This window comes from Trichechus manatus, unplaced genomic scaffold (genome assembly GCF_000243295.1).
Source record: "Trichechus manatus latirostris isolate Lorelei unplaced genomic scaffold, TriManLat1.0 scaffold00286, whole genome shotgun sequence".
Lineage (NCBI taxonomy): Eukaryota > Metazoa > Chordata > Mammalia > Sirenia > Trichechidae > Trichechus > Trichechus manatus.
Window position 1 is genome coordinate 495853 of NW_004444222.1, and position 9227 is coordinate 505079.

A 9227-nucleotide genomic window follows, 5' to 3' on the forward strand; every position below is an offset into this window, starting at 1 on the left:
TGTTTGTGGCACTTACTACAGCCACCAGAGCGGGTCGGTAATCAGTGCAGAGCAGGTTCCAGTAGGCCGTGCCTGTGCTGCTTGGTGGTGTGACGTCAAGCACATGGTGCAGGTAGGCAGGATGCAGCAGGGAGATTGTTATGTGTGGAGCTAAGATGGATATGGGAGAGAGGAGAGAGGAAAAGGAGCCAAAAACATACAAACAAACAAAAAAGAATGCTGGGGAGCTTGCCGTTGGAGTTGAGAGATTAGAGACTATGAAATAGAGAAAAACAGAAAGGGGAAGAGGAAGAAAAGAAAGGAAAAGGATGAATAAAAAAAAATTGGAGAGGTTAAAGAACCGCAAAGTTTCCAGGGATCCCACCGGTGCAGCTATGAGGTCTGGGGAAGTCGCTCTCAGGTGTTGCAGTACAGCCTGGCTAGAAGGCGTAGAGGTATACAACGCCAGGTATTCAGGGAACAGAAAGCGAAGGAAGATATAGAGAGACAAGAAACGGTTGTTTTGTCTCCCACTAGACGCTCCGTGAAGCTGCTTTCTCGTACCTCGTTTGCTGGTCTCCGACAGGAGTCCAAGATGGCAGATCCACGCTGTGTTAGCTGGTAGGGGACCTCTGCGTGAATCTCTCCTCGCTCTCTGTTCTCTGTCAGTTTTCTCACTCCATTTGGTGCTTGGCTGAGTTCTTTATCCCTTCATTTGATGTTTTAGGGTTTCAGGATTGCTGTATTCTCTGTTCGGCTTAGTTTTTCGGATCTTTGCTGTGGAGTGACAGCGTGGTGCTTCTGCCTAGAGCGCCATTTTGCCTGAACTACTTTTTCCTGTCTTTTTAATGACCTTTTGCTTTCTTCATATATAATGACCTTGATGCAAGACCACAACTCATCTGGTCTTCGGTCATTAGTGTTGAATGCATCAAATCTATTCTGGAGATAGTCTTTAAATTCAAGTGGGATATACTCAAGGTTGAACTTTGGTTCTCCTGGACTTACTCTGATTGTCTTCAGCTTCAACTTGAACTTGCATATAAGCAGTTAATGGTCTGTTCCACAGTCGGCACCTGGCCTTGTTCCCACAGATGTAATCAATTTGATTCCTGTGTATTCCATCTGGCCAGGTCCATGTGTGTAGTCCCCATTTACGTTGTTGAAAAAAGGTATTTGCAGTGAATAGGTCATTGGTCTTGCAAAATTCTATCATGCAATCTCGGAAGTCGTTTTCATCACTAAGGCCACATTTTCTGACTACTGACCCTTCTCTGTTTCTAACTTGCCCATTCTAATTACCAGTAGTTATCAATGCATCTTGATCACACGTTTGATCAATTTCAGACTGTAGAAGTTGGTAAAAATCTTCGATTTCTTCACCTTCGGCATTAGTGGTTGGTGTGTGAATTTCAATAATAGTCAGATTAACTGATCTTTCTTGTAGGCGTACAGATATTATCCTACCACTGACAGTGTTGTACTTCAGGACAGATCTTGAAATGTTCTTTTTTAGACTGAATGTGACACTGTTCCTCTTCAAGCTGTCATTCCCTGCATAGCAGACTATATGACTGTCTGATTCAAAACAGTCAATACCAGTCCTCATTAATATCTATCTGCAAGTGTTCCATTTCATTTTTGACAACTTCCAATTTTCCTAAATTCATACTACGTACATTCCATGCTCTGATTATTAATGGATGGTTGCAGCTATTTCTTCTCATTTTGAGTCATGCCACATCAGTAAACGAAGGTCCCAAAAGCTTTACTCCATCCATGTCATTAAGGTCGACTCTACTTTGAGGAAGCAGCTCTTCCCCCGTAGCATTGTAAGTGCCTTCCAATCTGAGGGTCTCATCTTCTGGCACTATATCAGACAATGTTCTGCTGCTATTCATAAAGTTTTTACTGACCAATTTTTTCAGAAGTAGATCATCAGGTCCTTCTTCCTAGCCTGTCTTAGTCTGGAAGCTCTACTAAAACCTGCCCACCAGAGGTGACCCTGCTGGTATTTGAAACACCAGTGGCATAATTTCCAGCATCACAGCAATATGCAAGCCACCATAGTATGACAAAATGACAGACAAATGGTAGATAAATGGATTATCAACCCAAATTTGAGAGCCTGTCTAGTCATCATGATGCTCTACCAAAACTACAGCAGGAGGCGACAGAATTCAGTGCATTGAAGAGAAGCCAGCCATTAATACAGCTTTCACTTAAAAATATACTCTGGAGGGGAAAAATAAAACTATGCTCTGGTCAAACCACCAAATCTGGTAGGTCTAGCTTCAGCAATGTTTGGCATCACTGGGCATTCTGATCCCCCAGGCCCTCCCACCCATTCTTCCTCATTCATTGTCTCTCCCCTCCTCCTACAGGAGCAGAATCTTTTATTTCCCTTCAAAATACACAATTATGAAAGACACTGCAGAAGAACACAGGACTGTACTGCAGCTCCCTCCAGCTCAGTACCCATACCAGCCACCTTCGCTGCCCCACACCACCTCAACCCCAGTCCCTCCATTTCCTGTCCCCACCACAGAAAAAAAAAAAGGGATTGATGGCTTCTTCACATCACACCTGGCACTTTCTCCAGTCCTTGTTCTTACCTATTCTTGGTAAAAGATTCAGGATCATCTCAGCAAGGCTTAGGGGTCAAAAGAACTATAGGTTCCAGCCCTGAATTTATCATATATTAGCTGTAAAACCTTGGAGAAGATGTTTAACCACTCTAAGCCTATTCCCCGGCCTCTAAAATGGAGAGAAGAATAATAGGGTTGCTGTGAGAATTAATGGGAGTATGCATATAGAAAGTGCTCACCACAGTGTCTGGCATACAGTAACTAAAAAACCAAACCAAACTCGTTGCCATCAAGTCAATTCCAACTCACAGCGACCCTAAGGACAGAGTAACCACCCCACAGGGTTTCCAAGCAGCGAATGGTAGATTCGAACTGCTGACCTTTTGGTTAGCAGCCGAGCTCATACAGTAATAAGTGCCCAGTAAATGTTAGCTGCTATAGTCACTGTTAGGTTTGCACTTAAGTACTAGCCTAAATATTAGTGGTTCAAACCCACCCAGCAGCATCTCAGAAGAAAAGCCTGGCAATCTGCCTCCGTAAAGATTATAGCCAAGAAAATCCTAAGGAACAGTTCTACTCTGGAACACATGGGGTCGCCATTGACTTGACAGAAAGGGATTTGGGTTTTATTGGTTTATAGTCACTGTTAAGCCTCCTCCTAGTGCTCTTATGCAAGCCCTCAGCAGGCAGGATGGCTCCCAAAAGAGGTTGGGAGATGTGACTCCTTTCTTTTCACTGCAATTATCATTAGCTATGTTCTGCCAAATCTGCACTACAGCAAAGCAGCACTACCACCATCTGTCATAACTTTCATGAAAGGAATTTGAGGTTGCTAGGAAAAAGTTTTTTGCCTGTGTTTTCTTTTAAAATCTGGGAAGGGCAAGGGGATAGATAAATATCTTTTTACCAGTCCTCCTAGTCCATGAATGCTAAAAGACAAGCTACAATTCCAAAACTTTACCTTTGAAATTCATATTCATAATCAAACTATACACACAGCAGTCTAACAGCTCAATTTTATTCCGTGTTTCAATGTCACTGAAACCTAACTAACACTCAGGTAGGACTTTTAATCTCATTTAAAATAGGGATAAGCTTTCTTTCAAATGAGCTTAGAAGCCATTACCTGCATGGTGGATACTGAACACTTGAAATGTGGCACCTGAAATGAGAAACTAAAATTTTAATTTTATGTACTTTTAATTTGAATTTTAATATAAGTAGCCACATATGGGAGTGTCTCTTACTGTAGAGTGAAGCAAAAAAACTCGTGAATATATGCACCAAGAAATATGCACAAGAATGTTTTAGAAATTTAGGTAGACTAATGTTTATAGTTGGAGTTAACTGATTTTTTAAAATTTTATTTATTTTGTTGTTATTGAAGTTAACTGATTTTTTAATGTTGAAAATTCTGTCCTATTTTATGCCTATATTGTAGTTCATGTACTCATTTTCCTATTTATGGACATTTGGATCATTTTTCTTTTTTCTATTTCAAACAATGCCGAAATGAGCATTCTTGTACATATTTCACGTGGATTATTTCATTTACCCTATACAATAACCCTGCCCAAGAACATGCAAGTAAGTAGCTAAAATGGCAACTTACTTAGTAAGTGTCAAAGGCAGGATTCAAATATAGTCCACTAGACTCCAAAGTTGATGTGTGTGTGGATGAATGTGTACGTGAGAGTGTGAGTGTGTGTGTGTGCGTGTACACTTAAGAGCATGGATGGACACAGGGATGTCAGGAGCCTGAATACTCAAGGGCAGCGGAAACTTTGAGTCATTTGTAAATGGGTGGGGTGGACAAACCAGGACAACTAGACACAGAAGAGCGTGATAAAACAACGCCACACCTCTTCACCAATTCTGAAAATAAAAGTTTACAGAAAATGCTGCACAAAATAGGTGAGGTCATGTCAGGTAAATAAACAAGGTCATGTTTACAAGCAGTTGGAACTCACATTAGAGAATGGAGGGATGAACAAAGTCCTCTCAACAGGGTGAACCAGATGTTTCCTCCACATTCACCTTGACTTATAGTAAAACTAGTTCATTTACACAAAGACACATGCCTCTGCAACCAGCAAATATTATTTCTAAATGTAGTAAATGCCCCGAGTGAGCAAAGTTATATCATTAAAGGGATTGTCTTATTAAAGAGGTCTTAAAACCATTTGTTCCAACCTCTGATGGAGCCCTGGTGGTGCAGTGGTTAAGCATTTGGCTGCTAACCAAAAGGTCAGCAGTTTGAATCCACCAGCCACTCCTTGGAAACACTATGGGGCAGTTCTACTCTGTCCTACAGGGTCACTATGAGTCGGAATTAACTCAGTGGCAATGGGTTTGGTTTGGTTTGGGTTTCTGAAGGACAAATACAAATTGAAAACAGGTTTTAATTCTCCCTGTTGAAAATAAGGGAAGAGGCTTCCCTCCTCCTTTATTCTTCCAAAATTCACTTTAGATAACTTCGGATTGTAAATTCTTTCTCCATCTCTTTGAAAAGTATGTAAATCAAGGCTGTTTCTTCAAAGACCTGGGAACCATCTTTTTTCAAATGTAATCAAGGAAGATCACACTCCTACCTCCCAGTGTCCTGGAAGGGGATTAGCATAACTCCAGGTACTGTCATAAAGATATCAGAAAATTAGTAGTTTATCTTGGAGTCCCTGGGTGGCATAAACAGTTAAGCTGGTGATTTGGACTTACTCAGAGGTGCCTTGGAAGACAAGCTGGCCATCTGCTTCCAAAAGGTCACAGCCTTGAAAACCCTAGGGAGTAGTTCTACTCTGCACACACGGGGTCTGGGGTCTTCATGAGTCAGATTCAATTTGAACACAACTAACAATTTTATCTTGAAAACACAAATACAATAGGCTGTATCCACTTACCTACATAAAAGGTCAGATTTCTTTCTGTCTTTGCAATCTCTTTAAAGGATTGCCTGTGATGCATCACATACTGGTTTAATGCTTATTACTAAATAATAAAACTTTTCTTTCCCTTTTATACTTGTAAAGAGGTTTTCTAGGTTGGGAGTAGATTTTGGTTTTTATAACTTTTCCCCAACACCTCCAGGCAAGAGGCTTACATTCCTAACCTCATTTTAACGGCAGCTGAGACCTTCATAGGTCCTTTGGGAAGTAAGCAGTTGAAGCAGAGACCGGAAACCAGGTCTCCTACATCCTGGGGTCACCCTGTTCTCTTCACTACATCACAGCTGAAGGAAAGCATTAAAAGTTGTTAAAATCCCTCCGTAGACAGCTATACTAGCCTGAGTCCTTTGCATATATTCTTATTTAATCCTCTTGTCAATTCTGTGAGTTAGATGTTATCTCCATTTATAAGAAGAGTAAACAGATTCAAAGAAATTAACTCACCACAGGTCACACAACTGGCATTGGGACTAGAATCCAGAACTGTTCCACCTCACCTTACAGATCTGAAAGCTAAAGAAATAATAATTCACATTAGTATAGAATTCTGCAAAGTGCTTTCATGTTATTGAAAACCAAAAGACAGAAGCAAATTTCTGAAAATATCTTGAAATTATACAAGTGTGAATATTCTCTCAAACATTTGTATCTCAAGACAGGAGTCTGATTGCATACCAATAAAATAATGTCAAACCAACTATGCAGATGTCACCTCTAAAAGTGAATTGCAGGCATGGATATCACCTTATAAAATGCCTGACATTTGATAGGGAGGAGTAAGAATGACATTATTTTTAAATCTCTCATTTAGTTTACAAAATTTTGAAAAATAATTCCATTTTAGCTATTTTCCTTGATACTTCCATGTACCATGCACTTTATAGCTGATTTTGCCACAATTGTTATGAAGATTTCTTCCTATCTATCCTTCCTCCTCATCACCACAGCCTCTTCCATGCAGAACAAGAGGAGACTGAGAGGCACATTTGTTGTTAAGCACCTTGGAGTAGATTCTAACTCATAGCAACACTATAGCCTCTCAAAAGAAAAAAGTCCTGAATAATTTTAAGATAGTATCATCACAACTTTTTTCCTACCTTCTTATGTAGAAAATCCCTTTCAATTTGGAGAATACTGCTTTTATTTCTGAAACTAAAACAAAACTATCCGTGACTCCAGTAAGAGGCCACTCTCATTATGTACCAAAACTTTTTTTTTAATTGGTTATGCAAATCTTAAGAAATTTGGATTTGTTCCTCAGAACAAAATGCTATAACCAATGGCTTCAACCACACCATTTGGAGCATTTTGGAATCCCTCTTTCTTAAAAAAAAAAACACAAAATCCAACTACTTATACTGAAAAAGCAGAGCGGGATGCTGATCAATTTTTTTTTTCAGCCAAAGGAGTTGTTTTGCCAAAGACATTTCTACTCTGTCTCCTTGATTCCTGCATTATACTATCTCCAGAAGGTTCCTAGCCTCTATAGAGTCAGACAATGATGTGGAATATGTAATTCATCTATTTTGCCTTTTTAAAGGGAAGTTAAATATACTACTTCCCTTTCTGATTTATAATACCACCGCTACACCCACCCCCAGAGTAAAGGGAAACAGTAAAGGAGAAATCTTCAAGTAATCTGCCTACTACATATGACACCTCTCTCTGCAGAGTCACTGTATTTTAAAAAGCCATTAATCCTCATTTAACTTTTTTCCTCCCTAGTCTAGTTAAAAATTGGTCCACTCGACATCATCAAATCATCAAACGGAAGGTTATAGAAATATGTTCCTATTTGTAGAAGGTGCCAGACCAGACACACAAAAATGGAAGAGAGCTCTTGAATCATTTTTCTCAAAGCATTCCGTGTGTAACGAATGCAAGCAGAATCATAGAGGGCTTAGCCATGAATTTAAGGTACTTCCTAATGGGGCTGCTTTAAAAACCAGAGTAAAATATAATAAGAAAACAGAAACGGTAACATGCTAAAAGCAAAGTTCAAATACACATTCCCTAGAGCCCACGCTGCACACACAGCATCAACGCACAGTTGTACTGTGTCTACAGCACTCCCGGGCTCGTTCGTTTCTGGTTACACATGTTCTTCTGTCTAGCTGTCTTGATTTGCTCACTGCACACATTTACAAATGACTCAAAGCCCCACCTGCCCCCAAGCGTCCAAGCTCCTGACATCCCCACTCCTGTCTGCACACTTGTGTCCGTGCACACACACACATCCTCTCCCCCGCCCCGACCCCGCCCAGGAGGCGGACTCGGATGTGGAGTCCAGCACTACCTCGGCGAGGTGGGTGGTGCCCCGCGCCGCAGCACTGCTAGCGCTGTCATTGCGAGCACCAGACCCCGCGTCCTTAGCGCAAACTCCTGGCGGTCGCCGCTGAGCTACCCCAAAACGCCGAGGCCTTGGCTGGAGCACGAGCAATGCGCGTCGCCTCGTGGGCTTCCAGTTCGCGCGGAAGCGCTCGCTCACCGCACCGCGAAGGTGTCACCTTCCGGCTCCTCGCGGATCCCCATAATTTAAACGGGGGCTGGCAGGAGGAAAGGGGGGGTCCCTCTTTTTCACCTTCTGCGTTGCAATTCCTCATGGTCTGCGGGCAGGCGAGTCGGTGCGGGGGGTGCTCCCATTTTTAAGGCTGCTTACGACCTTTCCCGGCGCGAGGGCTCTTTCTGGAAATTGCGCGAGCCCCCAGGAACGCCAGGGACGCAGACGGGAGGCCCGAGGGGCACCCTGGCGCGCCCAGTCCCGGCGCAGCCCCGCCGCTCTCACCCGGCGCGCTGCGGGAGCTGCCGGCTCCGCAGGCACCGCACCCTGGCTGCCCCGCGCGCCGTCCTCACAACCCACGAGACCTGCCCCAAGTCGTCGCAAAAAGCGCCCCGCCGCCGCCGCAGCAAGAGCCGCCGCAGCCTCTCCGAGAGGCGCGCGCTGACAGCCATGCCCAGCGGGACGCGACGGCCGCGCGGCTGCAGCTCCGCGGTCCCCTCCTCCTCGGAACCCCGGCCCCCGCCCCACGCACCTCGGCGGCCGCCGCCGCCGCTCTGCCGAACCACCGCTCGGGATTCCGTCTGTGACAACCCCTCTGGCCGGCTCGGGGTTTCTCCGCTGTCGGCGTCACAATAATAAGGAAGTTTCCCCGCAAGCCTGCGGGCGGTGGAATGCGCGGGGTGAGTGACTTCCCTTCCGGCCAATGGGAGCCCGTCTAGCGCAGGCTCGCACCAATGGCGACAGCGGCGGAGCGGACCGGAGGCGGGACGATGGGGTCCGCGGGCAAGGGGCGGAGAGAGGCCCAGGCCGGGGAGGGAGGCGGGGGCGGCGCGAGGTGACAGAACCCGCGGGCCCGGCGAGAGGACAGTAGCTGGGGCGTGTATCAGCCAAGATCGGACGGCAGGACGCAGAGCGTCCGCGCCGGAATGAGAATGCTTTTCACTGGCGAGGAAGCAAGTGGGACTGATCAGCGGTTGGTTTTTCAGGTTCTTGGATCTGGTTCATTATTTATGCAGAGGTGACCAAAAGCCTTGGGCAGGGGGCGGAATGCTAGAGGGTGACAATTGAGGGTAGATTGTAAGCGTTTTATTTCACGGTGAAGAAGCACTCTGTATTATTCGCCAGCGGGAGGACTGCTGGAAGCGCGCAGCCGAAATGTGAGACTGCGTGGTGGGAGAGGCGGGAAGGAGGTGCGGCGCATCAGCTGCTCTGTCAGGG

The 9227-nt window shown here is 44.6% G+C and overlaps 1 protein-coding gene across 5 annotated transcripts in view; it reads right to left on the reverse strand.

Annotated features, from left to right (window-relative positions):
- HERC3 (HECT and RLD domain containing E3 ubiquitin protein ligase 3) overlaps positions 1 to 8690 on the reverse strand; it is a 121026-nt gene extending 112336 nt beyond the window's left edge. For 4 of the 5 annotated variants that reach the window (XR_002822918.1, XM_023725092.1, XM_023725094.1 and 1 more), the window contains exons 1-2: positions 8542 to 8690; positions 5954 to 6022 (exon numbers count right to left, since the gene is read on the reverse strand). The gene's annotated coding sequence lies outside the window, so the exon portion shown is untranslated. Of the gene's footprint in view, positions 1 to 5953; positions 6023 to 8090; positions 8355 to 8541 lie in introns of those variants that run through there. The other variant, XM_023725093.1, reaches the window with a different exon arrangement.
- Positions 8691 to 9227: the final 537 nt, after the last annotated feature.